This window comes from Tympanuchus pallidicinctus, unplaced genomic scaffold (assembly GCF_026119805.1).
Source record: "Tympanuchus pallidicinctus isolate F22 unplaced genomic scaffold, pur_lepc_1.0 scaffold1, whole genome shotgun sequence".
Classification (NCBI taxonomy): Eukaryota; Metazoa; Chordata; class Aves; order Galliformes; family Phasianidae; genus Tympanuchus; species Tympanuchus pallidicinctus.
The window spans coordinates 45,346,707-45,367,711 of NW_026294618.1; the positions used below are offsets into that span (position 1 = coordinate 45,346,707).

At 37.6% G+C, this 21,005-nt stretch overlaps 1 long non-coding RNA gene across 1 annotated transcript; it reads right to left on the minus strand.

Annotated features, from left to right (window-relative positions):
- Window positions 1-13,055: 13,055 nt before the first annotated feature.
- LOC128082426 (uncharacterized) lies at window positions 13,056-20,052 on the minus strand. Its single transcript, XR_008207672.1, has 2 exons — window positions 19,959-20,052; window positions 13,056-18,744 (listed from the first exon to the last, which is right to left on the minus strand). It is a non-coding gene; the product is annotated as an uncharacterized LOC128082426 (long non-coding RNA).
- Window positions 20,053-21,005: the final 953 nt, after the last annotated feature.

Genomic DNA, 21,005 nt, shown 5'->3' on the forward strand with positions numbered 1-21,005 from the left:
GAGCTGAATCATCAGGTGTCTCGGTATCACCAATTTTTCTTCTAGGCTTTCAAGACATTCAGGCAGACATCAACTACATTAAGCTTTATTTTTAGAGATAAATTGTCCCAGAAAGGAAGGCCATTTTCAGAAATCTTCAGAAATCCTTATTATCTGGATGGAATGATAGATTTCAAGATTAGAAAAATATCAGCTTTCAATTTATCCTGCCTTGAACAGGAATATTTATTGCTTTTCACTGATTCTTAATTGCAAGAACTATAAAAATTATTAGCAAAGTGAAGGGTCACTGAGTATCAGTTTATTGTTGCTATGTTTACTAAAGTGTCCATAGTACCTCAGCCCTGTGGAGCTGAGATACAACTTTCAAATTATCCAGTCAGGAGCAAGTAGTCTTCAGGCTTTTCCTCATTTAATGTAAAAGTCCCAAAGAAAGACCTTGTGGTCTTTTCTGAATGCTGGTTTGAGAGCTTATTGCAACACTTCATCATTTCAAGGCGAGCTAAGGCATCTGCTTTATGTCAGAAGAGGTTTGATGTAATCCACTGTCATGGTTTTGTTCTGATTTAATATTGCTCTATGCAATTTGATAATTTTTTACCAGGAAAGGGGCATGGGGCCACAGAGGCTTGTTTTGAGAGGGAATGAGATATTCACAGCATTCTTCCTGTTCATCCAGAGCTGTACAGCTGAGGACATCCCACTACCACTTAGAGGTCCCCATCTCATGGGTTGCATATAGGCACATATCACACACCATAACCCATCTCTCCTCAACACAGCAAAAACCAGCATGAGCAGCTCACAGCAGGGTGGAGGAGAAAGCCTAACAAAGAGAAATGGCCTTTTCCAGGGCCTTGGATGAGACCCTGAAATGAAGCGAGCAAGGCTAAGATTCACTGATTAACACTGATTATAAGTGTCAGTAGTTGGCACAGCTCTGCGAGGAAACATTTTATTTTGTGTTTGGGGAAATGCAATCTATGCTGCTTCGTTGTGAGAATATTTCATTTTAAGATAAACAGATCTGAATGGATTGAGAAATAAGGTGGAAACATGCTTTCTCTATAAATAAACAAAGTAGTGAGGATATGACTTGATGTGACTTTTCCTAATGGGACGTGATTTTGACTCCAAACAGCAAATCTGACTAGTCAGATGATAAAGGTTAGACCTGCCTTTAAATTCTATATACTACATAAAATAAACCATGTAGCATGGGTAGGAAAAAGCACTGTGAATACACCCAAGCTATCCTATCTTCTCTTTTGTTGGTATCTGAATGCCACCATGCACTCTGCTGTGACACAGAAACATTCAGTCTTTGAGGCAACATTAAACCCTTGTGAGGGTTTGTGAATTATGTGAATCATCATGTGCATCTTGACAAAGCTGGACGTTTGTTATATTAGAAAACAGAGTGCACCTTTTCAATGTTAGTGTTCTTAAGAAATACAGTATTCTGAGAGTATTGTCAAACACACCTATCAAAAAATGAGTCACTAAGTACAGTGGAGGCTGGTTCCTTGGAACAAAAGGGGAGCTGTGACATTTTAACTAGGTTTTACTTCTTACTTTGGGTTTAAACCAGTGCCTGATCACAAAAGTTCATGTCTCTCATGCAAATTTTCTTTCTAACCACGAACCAAAGCAGTACCAATTGTATCTGCCTTTTGAACATTGAGCTCTCTTGATTTGGCCAGCAAAGAGCCTACAATTTAACTGATAAACTTCACTCCCTAAGCTGCACTGACATCATCCTGGCTGAAAAAAAAAACAAGGAAGTAAGCTAATCAGAGATCTTCTGATTTATATTCTGTAATGAATACAAAGAGGCAGAAACCAAGGTCTTTTAAATGGAAACTGTCAGCAAAAAAGAAAACAGAAGAGAATTATCTTGGGAGGTATCCAAGAAAGAGCAGGAAGGGTCACAGAGGAAGAGGGGATACTAGAAATGAAGGAATGCTCTGGGACAGATAATATATATTACTGCAGTATTGTCCTACCTGGTAACGTCATATAAGGAGTGTTCACCAAGCCACGTTGGTAAGATTTTGACAAATGACTGGTGAAAAAGCATGGAGCTTAAAAGACAGGTGTGAATGCATTCTTTGCAGAGCTCTGTAAATAACTTTTTTTTGTTTACAGTCCTGAACTTCAACTACTGAGCCTCTTTCAAACTCTGTAAATACTTTTATGAATCATTTCATTCTCATCTCAAAAGGCAAGAATCTCACGTGCTTTCAATTTTTTTGCTAATTTTCCTTTTTTTTTTTTTTTTAAGTTGAACAATTTATCTGAATCATCCTGAAACCTCACATCAGCATTTTGATGTTGCCAAAACTTTTTTCTCTGCATAAGGGTTATATCCATGCTCATTAAAAGTAGGAATTCTCTAAAGGAAATTTGAAATCCTTTGTTTCTATTGCAGGCAGAAATTCCCACCTGAGGACTAGCCACACTATGACTCCAGCCCAGAACTCTGTGAAGGATATAGCTCAGGAGTCCTCCCTACTCTGGTGGCATCAGAGGCAGTCACAGATGTGAAGTGTACTTGCTGGGAGGATACATGGCTGCTTATCCACTTTGATCTTGCCAGATATTGCCTTTTCTTGCCCAATTGAAAACTATAAAGAGGTGGGTATTCTGCAGCTTAATCCATCTCAGCTGCAAAGGAAAACATTTCTCCTTAATACAGGCATCTCTGTGAGGGCATCAGCATGTCCCACAGAGTAAGGACTGGCAGTGATTGGTAAACACATATGGCTCACTGCAGCTGAAATTTTCCTGTTAAGAGAGCATGGTTTTCTTCTTCCAAGGATTTCAATGATACTGGAGAGGGCAACTGTACAAGGATGATAGTATTTAAAGGGTCAGCCTTGGTCGTGCTCAGAGTAAGTATTCAAAAGCATCTGTAATAGCATGATTCCATGAAATGGGAAGTTAAAAACTGTTCTAACTTTGTAAAATAGACAGAACTTGTTCTGCTTGAGCCTGATACCTTCTGCAAGGTGTTTCTCCTGATGCGTATCTTCAGCTAGCTGGCATGAAATAAAGGTATACTTTGTCCTTCCTTTCCCTTTTCCCTGTTTATTCATTCCCCAGTTGTCCTTATGAATTGATAGATAGTAGCTCTGCAGTTGCTATTATTTCATAGTGATACTTCTTTTATAGTGATAATTCCTACAGTAAAAAAAGCAGATGAAACCTTTCCTTTGTAAGCAATTGGCATGAGTCACTGACTGACCCTTCTGTTAGACCTTTTCTTTGTTGTATTACCCTTGGCATGGCACAGGAAGAGCAAAATAAATCTGTGAACCTCAAAATCCCTTTTGGAGAACAGCAGATTTTGTCAGCAAGGTAAAAAGGCTTAAAGACACCAAGACCAATTCTGCTGAGTCTTTGCCTGCCCATAGCTGAATTATGCTGCTGGAGAAATGCTGGCATGTACAAGGGAACAAATCACTACATATCGTTCTTGTTGTCTCTGTGGTGAGGATTGCCCTCTCTGGCAGAACCAACCCTATATGAAGCAAACGGGTCATTAAACCCCCTTAAATGTAGCATGCATATTTCTGGCATTTTATATGAGAGTATAAATTTAAATTCATAAGAATTTAATAATAATAATAATAATAATTTAATATAAAATTAAATGTATAAGAGGCTGAGAGAGAACTACCAATACAAGAGTAGAAAGAAGTAAACATTCAAAGGGAAAGACAAGGGAAGAAACACAAGATGGTGAATTGTGAGAAGATACAGAACAGAAATATCAATCCAGGAAAAATATATTTTTTAAATATCACATAATTATATTTGGTCCAGAAAACAGTGGCATCAAGTGAGCAGTCATCTGTTATGTAAACAAGTTATTAAAGCAAATCATTCGATTCTGTGAGGAGCATTTAAATAGTAAATGTAGGCTTTTAAAATGTATTCTGCTTTAGCCTAAGACCAGTAATCATTTGGGCAGGAGGGCTGTTTCTTGTCTCATTCAAAAACTAGGGTCATAGCTCAGCTCTGCCAGCATAGCAGCATAGCAGCATGCTATGAAAGATAGAAATATACCCTTAATCATGTCTAATGTTTGGGACAAAATAGGCGACTAGGAAAGAGTTCTTCCAAAGGTAGCTTCTCTGACCACACTGCTCTCTGACAGTACTACACTGCTTCACTGGTACTACTGAATTCAATTATCAAATTTCCAGTTGACATAAATGAGATCAGAATGGAGTTTCCAGTGTCCTTCAAAGCACTTGTGAAAACTGTTGTTTTCTTTGAAATGTAGAATTTTCTATTTCTGTCAGAAAACCGATTTTTTCTGTCGGATGTCAGCAAGACGTCACTGAACAGAACAGAACTAGTCCTAAGTTGACATCTATCCACATTTCCTTTACAAAGGAGATAGTTATGTGTTTATTTGTCATATAGAAGTAAGCAAGCACGTTTTGTCTGATTGGTCCATGTGGACAAGATAGAGCATATCTTGACACAGCATAGTAAAGGCACTCAGATTTATTTACATTAAAGAGAGGTCATCAGACCCAGGGCACATATTCACGGTACCTCAAGCTTGATGTACACATAGAGTATCAACAAAGTGCCAGAAAAAGGTCAAGGGTCTCAGCTGCCTGCAGTCAAGCCAAGCCTTCATGCTAGAACTATAGTTTCTGCCCAAACCAAAAATAATGGCAGATTGTAACAGAATCCAGCTAAGCTGGACACAGTCATGCACTGATGATGCAAAGTGCTAACCAACTCATTTTTTTTATGGTTCCACCCACAGCAGTTACTAACTTGAGCCTTTAATAATAAGCCTCTTTCTCATTTGTGCTATGTTGTAGTGAATGTAGTGGCACACTCCAGGAAATGCTAAGATACTCACACACTATCTGCCAGGAACGTATGTGACCTGACTTCCAAAGCTGCAAATTCAGACCACTGACTTACCTTGAATTTATTCCAAACATTGCATGTTCATATGCAGCTGTTAGTTGTATCATGTTTCCTAAACTTATTTGCTGGTTTTACTGATGGAAATATTTGCTTTGGCTTTACAGGCAGTTGGTCAGTCTTCAATTCTTATCTCCTAGTATTTGGCTGCTCTGTATTCAATTTTTATATCTCTCCAGTGTCATTTTTAAAAGTCTCAGACTCAGCTGCTTCCAATGACTTGGAAAAGAAATGTATCTCAGCACTGCCTTTTGTGAAAGCCACAAACCAGCCAAACAACTATTGATACCAGTTCATTTTTACTGTTCAAACATGCTATGAAAGAATTAGCTTCCTGTTTTACTCTATTACAAATAAGACAAAAACAAAATCAGTGAGCACTGAAAGTTGAAATATTATTTCAATAGACTCCTTACATCCTCTCAGGATTAAACGGTTCACCTAACAAAGCCTTTCTCGTTATTCATATATTTGTCACTAACAAAACTTCCTTATAGTGATAAACTTTGCTCGGGCAAAACCTTTCTGCCAAGCTACCGGCTTGCCTTACTTCATCAGTGAAGTCAAAACAGAAACTTTATTCACTCTGAATATCTTTCCATTTGCCTGACCTCTTTATTGCTTCCAAATTAACTGTTATCTGCAGGTACACTTGTGTTAGACTTGTGTGAGCTCCAGACACAGCCAGGGAAAGGTTCTTTTTTCTGTGCTGTCACTCACACACTGTCTGTCTTGCTCTAGGAGCAAGGAGGGCTTCTGGATCAGTTTGCATTTAAAGGCATCCATTCATCCATTGTATAATCCTTCTGCACTAAGCTGAATGCTTTTATACCAGATGTGTCTGATTTAAAGATATAGAATTTTTCTTTTTACTTCCAGGAAAGGCTATAAGGACTTCCGAAAAAATGTACAAATAAAGAAAACAATAGTCTATTTCTAATAAATATCATCTGGACTGAGCTATGTTATGGAATTCTAATATTTAAATTAGGAGTGTTTACAGCATGTCTTTAATGACGTCAGTCAAGCCCCTCTCATCAATCTTCTAAAGTATAAAATGAAGCTAAGAATCATAAAGTCACATCTTGAAATAGTTACAGCATTACTGATGTTCAGCTGATGGAAGTTTTATGCACTGCATCGAATCAGACCTGCAACAATGTTTTATTATGCATGGCAGACATTGATTCTGAGTAGTCAGAAAGAAATGCATGGATTTCAGTAGCATTTGCTGGACTTCCACGTAGGCAAAAGATATATGAATAAAATGGCCGTGATGGGAGGTACTAAGGCCAACGAGATCATCATATTTTTGTGATCCCATCCGTCAGCTTTGTTCTTTCTTGCTGTATATGCATTTTCTGTGCCTCACCTCATGCTGTCCAGTTCAGCATTTTCCTCTGGTTTGTTGGAGATTTCATGCCTTATTTATGTTGGAGATTTATGGCCTTAAACTGGAAGAGGGTAGATTATTGTAGATATTAGGAAGAAATTCTTCACTGTGAGGGTGGTGAAACACTGGAACAGGTTGATCATCAAGGTTGTGAATGCTTCCTCTCCCACCCCAGAGGTGTTCAAGGCCAAGCTGGGACTTTGAGCAACCTGGTCTTGTGGGGGATGTCCCTGCATGTGGCAGTGAGATTGGAACTAGATGATCTTAAAGGTCCCTTCCAACCCAAACCATTCTATGATTCTATGATTCTATGATTCTATACTGCAGTGGATGTTAGTACTAGTCTCTGCTATTGCTGACCATTTTCGTTCAACATCAACATATCATAAATGTGATAATCTATCCAGCTGAGATCTTCATGATCTGAGCAGATGGGCACTTGGATACTGCAGTACTTAGAATTTGCAGACATTCAGAATTCACGTTTTATTTGTCAAATTGTAGTTGTACCTGTTCTTGCTTTGTATACTAAACTGTTACATAACTACTTTTCCCAAGCTGTTTCTTGAGTGAATTTTTGTACTTACAGACTTGATGCATTAATTCCCTTCCTTTTTGGTGCAAACAGGGTAAGTCCTTCCCTAACTCTATTTATTTATTTCTTATTTGTGTCAACAGCGCCTCATTTGTGCCGTTCAGAAAGCACTGGACATGTTTCCCGGTGGTTGGGTTTGTGCAAGTGAGGCGGTTGGATGTATTGCACAGTTTAAAGAGAACTTTGTAAATGTTTATTTCATTTATATAGGAACAGAGCTAAGGAATGGTGAATGGCCTGGAGCATCTCTCCTATGAAGAAAGGTTGAGTGAGCTGGGTCTGTTCAGCCTTGAGAAAAGAAGACTGAGAGGGGACCTGATCCAGGTCTATAAATATCTAAGGTGTGGGGGGCAGAATGGCGAGGCCAGACTGTTTTCAGTGGTGAGTGGAGACAGGACAAGGGGAAACGGCTGGAAACTGCAGCATAGGAAGTTCTGCACAAATGTGTGCAAGAACTTCTTTACAGTGAGGGTGACGGAGCACTGGAACAGGCTGCCCAGGGAGGTGGTGGAGTCTCCTTCTCTGGAGATGTTCAAGACCTGCCTGGATGCCTACCTGTGTGACCTGCTGTAGGGAACCTGCTTTGGCAGGGGGGTTGGACTCGATGATCTCTGGAGGTCCCTTCCAACCCCTATAATTCTGTGATTCTGTGATTCTGTGAATTTCCTTTCCTTTTTTTTTTTTTTTTTTTAAGAATTAAACTGTCACTCTCCTCTGTGATGAAATTCATTTAACATTCTGCTATATGGCCTCATCTTCAGACAAACACCTTGAAAGTTCAGTTCTATTTTTAACTTGGACCTGTGATAAGAATCATACAGGATAAAATAATTTATTTTCTTTAAATCTAAGCTGAGTACCCTGAGACCAACAACTGCTTATAGAACACTTTCATTTTTTCTGCTTTTTCCTTTAAGTCTTGGGTTTGGCTTTTGTTGCTGTTATTTTTTTGTTGCTTCTTTTTTCTTTCTTTTTTTTTTTTTTTACTTGCTGGCTTCTAATTCATATAAGCCTAATGAAAGATGATTATTTTTAAGAGCAATCTGAGACTCTTCAATAACAGTTACTCAATAGGGATCAATGGCATCTCTGTGTAGATTCTTGTAGCTTTGGCTGACCTGACAAAGATATGACTGACAGAGGATTAATTCTGTTGCTAGATAAATAAATTGCTAGATGAGTTAAGAGGAGAAGTTTCTTTAAGACTTAAAATGAAGATATCTATAGTCCTGTCAAAAATATACTATTTTATGTCCTGTACTGTAAATAAGAATGTGCACTTACCCTATCCTGAACACTGAAGATGATCAGCTTTTTGGCTAATATTTGTCAGTCTTACATCACTGCATTACAGTTCTGATAAATATTCCCTAATCTTTGTCTTACATCTTATCATTCACATAAATCCTAAGTTGTAGGAGATTCCTGCTAGATAACTTCTCAACATACAGGTTTCCCACCATCACCAATCATTTATAGCTGATCTTTCTTTTTTCCTTTACATTTAATTCTCATTAATTTTAATTAGTCTTAGACTAAGAGCAAACACTTTAGCACAATTTACAAGAAAAAATGAAAAGAAAAATAGTACGCCTGCCAGATGAATTTTCCCAGAGCTCTCACAGCACTAATTTACACTGCAGACACACCAGGATGTGGTTGGGAGAAGCCTTGCATTTCCTGCTTGTGCATGCTTTGGATGCATGACCTTAAGATGTCAGAAAGTCAGTGGGTTATGGAGACAAGTCCGGCTTTAAGGGTTATGCTTTCTGGCTCATAGATATGAAGCACGTAAACAACATTTGAAAATACAGGATTCAGTTTTCACAGCTCAAGAGAAGTCATTGGGTTAACTTTTCTGCTTTTATAGAGACTTATGTATTTCTGCCTATAACTTCTTGATCTCTTCAGCTTTTCATTATGCAAATTTACCAACAGGGAAAGAATGACATGAAGTGACACAGAAAAATAATTTGTTATCAACATTGAAATTTTTTTTTTATATGCTTAATTATAAATACCCCCCCATACCTCAAATTTCAGATTTGTTTTTCATTATTTATTACTCACAACTGATTTCTGCTCAGCTTCTAAAATGTAGTGAGTACTGCATTGGTAAGGATCCTTGGGTCAGATTTAACCTTCATGACCTGCCATCCAAAATAGAAAGAGAATCTTAATGGGATGCAGCTGCAGCTGAACTGCACCATCTGATCTGGTAGAAGAGACCCTCAGGGGCTCCCAGAAGTCTCTTATGAAAATCCACCATCACATTAAAGGACTAAGATGATTTCCTTACTTTGTGGAACTCATTTTTCAGTGACTAGAGATGACATTCCCAGGCTTCACAATACTTGTGGAGAACAATGTCCTTTGTACTTTTCAGTACTTGATAAAATACTTTGTATACACTTTCTCTGACACTATTGGAAATGTCTCTGTGAACCAGGACATTCCTGCCTCTCCCTAGCCCTCCTTAAAAGCTATGCACTGCTGAAATATGACTCAGAAAATAACCCACCCAGCAGGATGCAAATATTACAAAAGAGGAGCGCTAACCTCTTCAGAGGTCTGGTGGCCAAGACACATAGCCTCTTTGACTCCCAGAATAATTCCAGGAAGGCCTTTTTCACTTATGCAGGATTAAGTCTCTTCTCTAGACTTTCTCTGTTCTCTGTATCACACTTGTAGTCCTGAAATATAAATAGAAAGATCTTGCAAGATGTATTTTTTTCAAAGACAGTAGTATACCATACTTAATGCTCCCTTGACACTGCTCCAATGGCAGTGATCTGGCACCTTTTCCTAGAAGATGGGAAAATACTATTTGAGATTTCCAAGAGTCAGGACTGCTAAACTTCCCATGGCTCTTCCAACTGCTTGCATCAGTTGCTAAATGCAGGGAGATGAACAAAGCCCTGAAAGATAAACTGAGCACTTGATTGAGTTAATTATGATCCTTCATATACAGATTTGTTTTAACCATGCCTGACATGTGCTTTGGCTAGGTAAATATTTACGCTGCTAATTGCTTTTGTGCCAAGAGGTGAAGACAATTAGCTGCATCTACATTCCATAGCGTTTGGCCCTGGGACTCTCCTAGGACCCTCATGGTTTCCTTGGGCTGTCAGACATAGGTATTATTTTGCTCTGTGTTTTATTCAGTAGAAAGAGTCCAAAACAGTGTAAGGACTGTATTGGAGCATTTCAGCATAATGTTTTTATACCATGAAATATACAACATGTTCTTAGTCCCTTGGAGATGGCCAAGGGTACAAAGTCTCCTGGAGGACTGAGTAAGTAAAGGGCTTATTTGTAGCAGACTCTTGTGTGATCCTCCTCCAGAAGGTTTGAGAAGATATGCAGTTTATTCACTGTAAAAGGGAGCCTAAGAGAGAGTAAGATTTCTTCAGAGCAGGCAATTAAGACACAGGACCAGAGAATAAACTGGAGACCTAAAAGCACTATGGGACAATTGCATGTAGACACATTATTTCCCTGATACTGACTGGACTTTTTAACACTCATCAAAGCTATGTGTTGTTTCTACTCTTGACAGTTAAACAAAAAGTTACACAAGAAATCCTTAGGGGCAAAATCTCTCTCCTCCCTGATCTCAGGATATTGAAAAGCTACATTGGGTTTTTCTGTGAACAGCACTCCCATTGATTTAAATATAAAGCATAAGCTTGAGCTAGTTTGTCAGAGGATGGCTATTAAACAGTTAATTGCTGACCACAAAGTAAGGTGTTTCTTATATTCCTTTTAGCAAATACTATGAGTGGAAGTACTTGCAGGCTTTGAATTGGAAAAAGCAAAGCAAAACAAACAAACAAACAAAAAACAAACAAAACAAACAAGAATCTGTAATTAACATCACCTAACCCAGCCCTATCTTCATCTCTTCTTATATTGTTTTTAAACAATATAACTACAGCTGCTTAAATGACCTTACAGATTTTTTTTTTCTTTCAAAATAGTCAGCATCATTTCATTTAAAAAAAACAGCCAGAACAAGTTAGCCATTTGTTTATTTTTCCTTCTAAGTGGATCCTGGCAGGAAAAACTTTTAATTGTTGATGGTATCCTCATACACAGACTTCACCTCCAGCCATGCTCCAGTGTTTAGGTTCCCTAGGAGGGCAGCTCTTTTATTACTGCACACTGATGTCAGCCATCAGGAACACAAGGGTAGATGACATCAATCAACATCAGGTAATATTCAGCATCATCTCTGCTGCCTTCAGAGCAAATAGATTCCTCTCATCACAACTGCCTGGGTCCTTTCTCTGCTAAGGGCTCCAGGAGTTTTGCCACTGATATCAGATGTTGAATAAGATCCAATATAAAATGCCCACTCTAAAATACCTGTGGCTATATTATCTTGTAATCCTGGCAAAGCATTAAAAACTGTCATCTTACTTTAGTGCCTTTTACATCAGTGCTACTCGAAAGTCTTTAAGCTATTTTGGACTGTTTATACAATGCCAGTGTTACATATGGTTTCATGAAGAGCCACATATTATTTATAAAATTGACTGGCAAAGTTCTCATAGATCTGATGCCTTTTTTATTATTATTTTTAACCTATTTTTTTGCTAGTTTAGTTCTTGCCTATTTCAGAGTGAAGTGGACTGTGATGTGGTAGCCAAGATTACTGCCAAAATCAGAGCTTGGGATCTCATCCAAAACTCACTGTGGTCAAGGAGAAACTTGCCACTAATTCAGTAGAATTTGGATCAGGCACTCTTAAACCTCCTCTCTCATACTCTCATTTTGCATCTCTGTAATGCCTTTGGCTTCTCTGGAACATATCCTGATCTGCAGGAGGGAGAAGAGAAAAACACTTCCTTTTGTATTTATTTTCTTAAAACATTTTCTTTTACATTGTTTCAAATGGTTTTGATTTATAGATCAGCACACACCCAAAAACAGTCCCTGAGAGCGACAAAGATTCAGAGGCTTGTTTGCACAGCTTTAGACCAAAGTCTGCTTAACTGTGAAAAATAACATTTTTGTAGGCTGTTCCTTCTTAAAGAGCTGCTGGTGCCTTCTGAAAATCTTTGAGGAACAGTTTGTTTAGGAGTGAATCTGCTTAGGACAATATACAGTTTTATTATTCTGGTCACTGTCTGCTAAAAGTCTCAAACAAGGCAACAAGAAAGGTTACTTAAGACTGCAATTAGTAATGCACAAAAACCAAAAATCACATTAAACAATTGCAATCAATTCATGGAACAGAGACAAATGTTCTTACGAATATTGTAGCCCTAATAATCTGTTCTTAGAAAGAGAAAAATGCAGGCAGGCTTTTTTTTTTTTTTTTTTTAAGCTGGAGCAGAAAGCTGTTCAAATGGTTATTTCTCTGCAAAGAAAAAGCACTTTCCTGCAAGTAAATACTGTATACATAGGCAACAACAAATGGTGCACATACCAGCAGAAAATTTGACAAATAGGCACTGTATCTTCTAAAAGTGCTTTCCCTGGGAGACTAAGTCTTCACATTATCATTCATCAGATTAAAATATAATTGGGAAATAATGTTGGGAACTAATTCTGCTAGCTAGATAAGTATTTCCAAGTGTGACAATCCATTACTAGATGTAAAATGATGCTATAACTCCTTCACTGCTGCCCCTGCACTTCTACATGTGGCACAGTAGGGACAGGAGCATACTTCATTGCTCACTCTGTTGCTCTTCAATCTGTTGGGACTACGTGCATGATCACCTGCCCAGCTCAAGACGCTGTCGAGGACCTGTGAGTTCTGCAAATTCCCTACAAGTAGATTACATGATTACAATTTTCCAGTCATAGCTGGATGTACAAAATTATGCAGAGAAACAGCTTCTTACCAGGCATTACAGAAATTGAAGGCAAGTAAGCTAATGCATCTATGTAACTTTCTGTTTACCAGTACTCAGCAGTACGACCATTTGTGTTTTATAAGAGTTAATGAACTCCAGTATCCTGAGCTTTAAGGACGTGGGAGAAGTCAGTATCTTAGTTAGGTCCTGATGTTTCTACTTAGTTTAATTCAGCCCTTACAAAACTCTCATTAAAGTCAATGAATATTTAAAAAAAAAAAAAAAAAAAAGAATAAAGACAGAACCAAATACAACATTCATTTCACTAAATGTCAGCACAAGAACAGCAGGATTTAGCTTAAACAGCATCTTCAGGATTGAACTAACTTTCTTATATCACAGAAAATAAGACATCCCCCCCTCAAAAAACCTAGAAGGCTGAATGCACAAATTTCCAATTTTAACCAAACAGTGTATTTTTATTTACTTCAGTTTTCTATGAGAAAATTTGCAGTCAATCCTCTGCACTGGAGGGTAGGCTGTACAAAGTCACACCCATCCAAGTTGATCTACATGAATATTTCCACTTCTTCCCTTAGCCACTGTACAAGAGAGCACAATTTTATAAAAACATTCTATCATTTTTATCAGTTTCCAGAATCCCTACTAAGGCCTTGCCTGACTTTGTGTCAATCAGGCACATCCGCTCCATTTCAACATTAACAGTCAAGACACTACTGTAGGACGAATCTTTAAGTTGATTGCTGCCTTCAGGCTCAGCTTAGCTTTCAAATTATGTAAACAGTTCAAAGCTTCAGTTCCCTGATAAAAGCTGAAGCTAACAGTTGTGATACCTAATCCGTCCTTTTTATCCAGATGTGAATAACAACAATGAAAATATTCCAAACCCTGAGGAAATGAAATTTCAGTCATGCACTTGTTTACTTTGACATAGCTTTGTCATTTTTGCTTCCTTCACATAAACATGTTTTGTCTGCATGACAGGAAACAGTTAACTGAAACACGGAGCCCTCTCCCAGTGCTTTTCAGATGAGTAAAGCCCAGACCAAAGTCCATATGGTATTCACCCATAAACACAGACACACGACAGGAAAAATGCATTTTAAATCTGTGCACTGTGTGTCTTGGAAGAAGTTTGTCAAATTATGAAAAAAATTCATCTCCCCATAGCACCCTGGGAATGTACCCAGACACTGGATAAGTTCTCATCTGCCTTCAAAGAAAGCACTTGAATAGGTCCCCTTTTAACAGAATAGTGTTTATAATGTAATTTTACTTCTCTTTTGGGATCTATTTCTTTGCCAATGCTACTTTTAAATAGGATGATTAATATTTAAAGTCACTTAATTATCACATGTTAACCCACTTCCAGAACTGGTTACAGCTGTCCTTTGATGTAGAAAGGAACTGAACTCACCACTGCAGCTTTCTCATAAAATGAAGATGTCGGAAATATGGAAAGGAATTTTTTTTCTTCACTCTTTCCTTTTTGGATACACTGCTTAAATTCTTCAGTAATGTTATATTTCAAAAATAGGTGCTTGGAAATTGAATCTATCTTTTTTTTCAGCAAGGTGTCAGCTATGTTAAATTCTTGAATCAGTCATGCTAGGAATTTCCCTATGCAGGCAACAACATTGTGCAGAGACTGCCTGCCATTTGCCAAGCTAAACTTCCAGTTGTTTGCAGTAGTCACTTTACATAATACTTCCTACTACTAATGTTAAAAAGTGCAAACAGGTGTACTTTTTTTCATTTCTCACCTAGCTCCAAAAAGCATTAGTGTATAGGTGAGAGGGTGTCAAATGGAAAGAAAGACTTGTTAGAGGTAGAGGACTTTACAAATCCCCTGCGGACGTATCAGCAGAATCATCCCAGCTCTCTGCCTCTCTGGGTATGACTTGATTCAGGTCCAAGTAGCTTACTTTAGAATTTTACCTTAAATACTGATTACCCTGTGATGAAATTTTGATCCCTGGGGCTGTTCATCACATTGGCCTCTTAGGGAGCGGCTGTGGAGTGCTATTCCCACCTTTGTCTGATTCCATACTCTGGTGGAGGAGTAGGAAATGTTTTTGTGAGTAGGTCCCCCAAAATTGCATCACAAAACCTATATGAGATGGGATGGCCAGGTGTGGATTAAAAGGTGTTCAAATTGCCTTCAATCTAAAAAAGTCAATTAACTTAATGGGCAGGGCTAACTAGTTTCCTGAAATTCTCTCTATTCTTCCATTCATATGTCTACAAAAGACAGACAAACAGCTGTCTGCAAACAGCAACATGACTCTAGCACAAAGTGCTTTAATCTGCAGGAATTGGAGTGCTAAATTATACAGCTAGTATTTAGTCTACAACACAAGTAGCATTCAGTAGCACAAACATAAGTCCATGTCTAGGTGCCCTGGGGTGGAAGGTGTGTATGGCAGGATAGGCATATAAATGGTTATTGCAGACAGTACTGCAGTATTTCTTACTGAACAGATTAATCATTCTCAGATTAGTCATGTATGAAAGAACTTCTTCTATGGATAATAGCACTGTAAGTTGGATTAATCAGGAAATTTGTCTTGTCTATTTATTTAGGTGACTAGCAGTGTATTTGTGTTATTCTGAACTCACCTCAGAAACCATTTGCACTGACCGAATGAAGGTATAGCTAAGTTATAAAGAAGCAAGTGAATGTAATTTATATTATAACAACAACAAAAAAAACCTACAACCTTTTACTGTAATAATAAGCGAAGATAAGAAATTATTTCTGTAAAGATTTACTACTAAGTATATTCTTCTATTGCATGATTTTCAAAATGAATTTTTACAAATAAAGAACAACTTATTAGGCAGTTATCATCTTCAGTGACAGCGTGTTTTCCTCCTTTCATGTATAAATAGTTCAGAAAAGGGGTGGAGAATGATAATGTTCTTATGTCTGGATTATAACTTGACTGACACCTGTCAAAAATGAAGAGGTGGGAAGAAAATAAGATTCTTTCAAATAAAATGTTCCCCCCAAAAAAAGAAACAGAGCCTGATTTAACTTGTTTGTTCTTCTTTCTGCATCCTTTCTGTAAACTATGAATTGTATTTTTTTTAAATGCTGTAGTTTGGGTCACACAACAGCTAGAAACATCTATACTACACCTGAAACTTTTTAATACAAATATAAGGGAACAGTGTATTTTATGTATCTTCAATATTGACTGAATTTAGACTGCTAAGCATATGGGCATGGATAAGTTGCACCTATATTTTAAAAAAAAATGGAGAGACAGATGTATAGAGCCCCTTTTCTTGCAGACTGACTTCTGACATTATCAATAAGCAGATCCAGTTATGCTGATGGCTGAGCTGAAATTGCCTTATACCTTGCTGCAGAGAAAAAGTATAGTGTTAGCTAATACCTGCCTCCTGTACTCTTCAAAGCAGTGGTACCATGAGATGATAAATCAAGTATGAAGGCACACAATGCTTGTTTCAAGGCATCTGTAAAACTAGCATTGAGTACAAAATTGCATAGCTGCATAGCACAAAGCATTAGACTACTAGAAACTCACTCCGCCACTTCACATTTGTTTAGACAGCCCTGAATAGGTAATTTTGTCCTAGCAGACCTGATGTTGCCTCAGGTATTGTCTGTCTGTGCTGCTCCAGCTTTATGCTGGGTCAGAAATCTGCCCTCTTGTAACCAGCATGAACCAGACTAAGAGCAAAAAGCCAGCATGCACATCACATTCTCCTGCTAACGTTACAGGGTTGGAATCACATGTTCATGTCTGATCTGGATTAAATCTACACAATCTAGTGAACTGTATTAAGAAATATATATCATTCAATGAGTTTACATGACTAAAAGACACTGTAGCACACTCACAGGGGCAGCTTAGAGAGCAGATCTAATTGGGCAGGAAGATCTGAGAAGCAGATAGAAAGGTCTGATGGATAGATAGCAAGCCATTTTCTCATTTTTTCTCTGCCTGGAATGTTCTAAAATCCATCTGTTTCTTTGTATTTTGTGAAATTTGATGTGCTTGCTAATAGTAAGTCTGTGATTCATGAATTACAATTCATGGTTTTGCATAGCAGGGAAGAATCCCACCATGACCCAGCAGTCTCTCCTTTTCTCATGTGTCCCCACTCACCACAGCATAGACTCAGGCCTCTATATGCAATAACAGTACAAATATAAATTGGTAATTCTTGAAGGAGACACTACAAAATCAGCTACACTGAATCTGCAGTAAGGAGGAGGTACATGGAATTTGTGTGATTCAGAGCTTCAGAGCTTTTAATTGTTGTTCATGTCTGCTTGAGTTTGTGAATTGTAGCTCATAGAGATTCAGATAGTGGTAGTTTCAGGTAGAGGCTTCCAACATGACCTGAAAATACCAAATCAAGGTTGGAAAGACCCTTCTTTAAAGGCAACAAATTTTTACAAACCTTTCCATTTTTTCTTTCTCAGCGTGCTCCAGAGTATTTCAAATGTCCTAAACACGCATTCCACTTAGCTACAATTTCTTTTCCAGTTTGCTGTCCCTTTACAGATAAAGTAAGGCTCATGATGAAAAGTTAGATAGATTATTAGTAAAGTCAGAATTTAAAGAATGTGATGCATACATTAAGGTCAGTAACTAGGGCATCTCTGTGAATTATGAATCTGATATCTTTTTCTTTAGTGTTGACATGAGTTGGTGCAGAATATGAGAAGGCAACCTACTTCTATGCAGCAGTTCTGTACCTTTTTTTGCCTTTTAGCCCTGGGATTTGAACCTCTTGGGATATTCTTACATTTCCTTCTCTCTTCTTTTAATGAGCCATGATTTACATTTTTAAAAAACCATATGAATAAATTGAAGAAAAACAAATGAACATGTGAAAACAGTAAGTCAGTAAGGTTACAGTAACGCACTCTATGCATAATGGAGAAGATGGAAACAGAAGTGTAGAAAAAAGTCTAAGAGCTAGCTAGGCAGTCCAGGAACACATCAAGGCAAAGCAGCTCTGGCTTATGCAACAGTTAGGATCCTTGTCAAGTAAGTGTAATATCGGGTATTGCGTCAGTATGAAACACATGTAAGCATGCTGTTGCTTGTGAAGAAATGTTTACAGAACAGCAAAGAGCAAATTTTTATATACAGTGACTGAACTGAATGAGAATGGAGCCAAGGAGGAAGCAATATTAGTGTCAGCACAAGGTATAAGCTGTGGGGATGGGAAATGTGGAGGTACAAATACAGCACAAAATGTTTCCTTTCTCAGAGTGTTAAGCTATTTTCACCACAACAGTACATAAGAAGTTTGGGTGACAGAGAATGTCTCCATTTCTTACTAAATCTGTAAGTCATTTCACTGTTCAAACACAGTGAAGGCACAACCAGAAATTTTTCTCCGCATCACTACATACAAAACAAAGGTATGATGACTTCATTCTTTACAAGCACTCTCAAAGATGAACAAAATTAGCAGCATAACCACTCGCAAGAGTAGAAAGAAAAAGGAAAAGGGAAAGGGAAAGAGAGAAAAACAAAGCTTCAACTGAACAACTCCATATATACAAAATGTCCATCAGTACAAACACAGAAATTCAATTACATTCTCTGCCTTCTCTATTTAGTGAATTACCGACAATTACAACATTCATATCTTCACTCTGCCTGCAAACTACACTAAACAGATGGTCCTCGTGCCAGTCCACAAGTTAAACCTGCAGATTAACCCAGAAAAGAACCTGAAGCACCACAGCTCAATGTTGGCTGATGTTGTTCTTAGAAAGGAGTAACTAAAGAGACAAACACAAAATTATCCACAACCAAAATAAACTAGCAGTGCCCAAAGGACTACAAAGCTTTCCTGCTGAAGTTTGCTTTTTCCTCATTCTTCTTAACTGTCCTTTTGTTCCTAGCACAGGATGTCCTTCCATATGCTCAGCATTCAACTGGCAGATCACAGTCATCTTCACCTTGCTGCTGGCAGTCCTGATAGCGAAAAGATACACCACAGAATTACAATGAGGCTTGCTGAAGAGACATGCACTTCATTGCTTCAAAACGCATGTGTACATTCACCAAAGCATCAGATATGATTTATCCAGAGAGGACTCATTCACAACCAGAGCATCAGTAATTTGCCACAACTCGCCTGTTCCCTGCAGATACAGAGAAGAGAGGTGTCACAGCCAGAGTGCCTGCATATGCTTTAGTGGCACCACCAGGGAGCAAGTATACAAGGTTATAGTTACAATGGGATTCTTCCTTTGTTTTTCAGTGAATGCTGGATTGAGCCTGCAGGTGTTTCCAAATTTAAGAGACTAATTTGTTACCTGTTGTCAGATTATTTTCACAGAGAGAAATCACACTGATTTGTTCAGTTGTTAGTTTAAAAACGAAGCATATTAAGATAAAACAGTAAAAGAATCTTGAGAATTATTAGGGACTGAAAGAAAGCATTAACTGGAGTATAGACTTTAAGCTCTCTAGGACAGTGTCTGCTATTGAACACTGTACAAAGCTGAGCATATTGCTATCTCTAAACAAATACAGCAACACCTCTATCACTGAATCCTCTCATATAAGATAAAAGGAGAAAATACTGATACAAGTAAATAGAAAGACAGAAATTATTTACTCAGAGAGAAAATCTGTAAATTGAATTTTGCAAAAAGATTTTCTCCCAAAATCTGGAGTAGTTTGTCAGAGGTATTACTTGCAAACCAAAGTAAGCTTCCAGGAAATGATTGACAAAGTGTTACGGCTGACAATTATAGTTCCAAATACAAAGATTTTCTAATGTTTCTGACTCAAATCATGCTAATTAAATGGATTCAATTAGAAATTTTTTCATTGAAAAAAAAAATTGTCAATTGAAATTTATTTTGAAATGTCAAAGAATTTTACTTTAGAAATGAAAAATTACGCCTTTGTATTCCAGGATATAACAATTATGAATACTGGGCATCATGGAAAACAGTACATGCACCATAAACTCCTACTCTTTTACATTAAAATTTCATTTCTCACTTACCATACACAAATATAAATAACTTTGCAAGATGTTATCATACTCCTGGTGTTTTCTAAGATAATAATAGTGCATTCAATAGTAGTTTAAAAACCTAGGCATTGCAAAACCCTGAAACGGATAACAGAATGTATTGTTCAAACTAAGAAAGGAAGTTAATCAAGGTCCTTACTTGACTACAGCTGTCTTCAGACATAAGCCTTGAGATGTATTTCTTAGACAATGATTAATGAATAGACACCTGAAGAAAAAAAAAACAAAAACAAAAAACTGCCAAATTGGAACTTGTTTGCTTAAACAGAGGGAAGGGAAGGGAAGGGAAGGGAAGGGAAGGGAAGGGAAGGGAAGGGAAGGGAAAGGGATCACTGTTGAATTTATGCAGAAAAGCCAGTTCTACAAGAGAACAAAGCTGCTTCCCATTTTTGACACTGCAAACAAAGTACAGATGTAAGTACTTAAGCACTGAAGAAAAAGCATTCAAGTCCACCATACAACAAATACTGAAATGACTTGAGTTCTAATTGAATCTGAAATTTATATATTTACAATTTGTGTTATAGATTTTCTTCAAATTGAAAAAAAAAAGTTGTCATGAAAATTATACTAAAGAATAAATCAATACCCAAAACACAGGATTTACAGGAGATATGGAGCTCATCAGACAATAGAAATGTTCCCTGAAGTAATTTGGAAACTTGGAGAGCTTACTACACTTACTCTTAACATCATACATGGAGAATAAAGATAATCTTTAATTTCTGCTATTTAATCCATCTCTGTACGAAGAATCATCATCCTATTGAGATCACTTCAAGGATCCTGAGATTTACTGTGGGAAGGAAAATAGAAGAAGTTAGAGATTTCTCCTGCATTACTTATGAACAACATTCACAAATTAATTATCATCAGACAGATACCTAGGGGAAGTCCACTAGATGCAAAACCTATGTTTTTGTTGACACTAAACAACACAAAGATAAACTGTCAGCTGGAGAGTGCTTTGAAGGCTGAGAGGGTTTGTACATGGTAGCAGTGGGCATAGGCTCCCCTGGTACCTATGAATTATTTGGAGCTCTCCTTTAGGTGACAGAGAGCAAGTAAATTTACAGTAGTAGTGAGCATCACTAAACAATTACTGTTGATTACAGAGAATCCTATTTCAGATAGAAGAAATCTAAAATTTTGTTTGCTAGCAAAGTTGGTAAAAATAAAATAATAA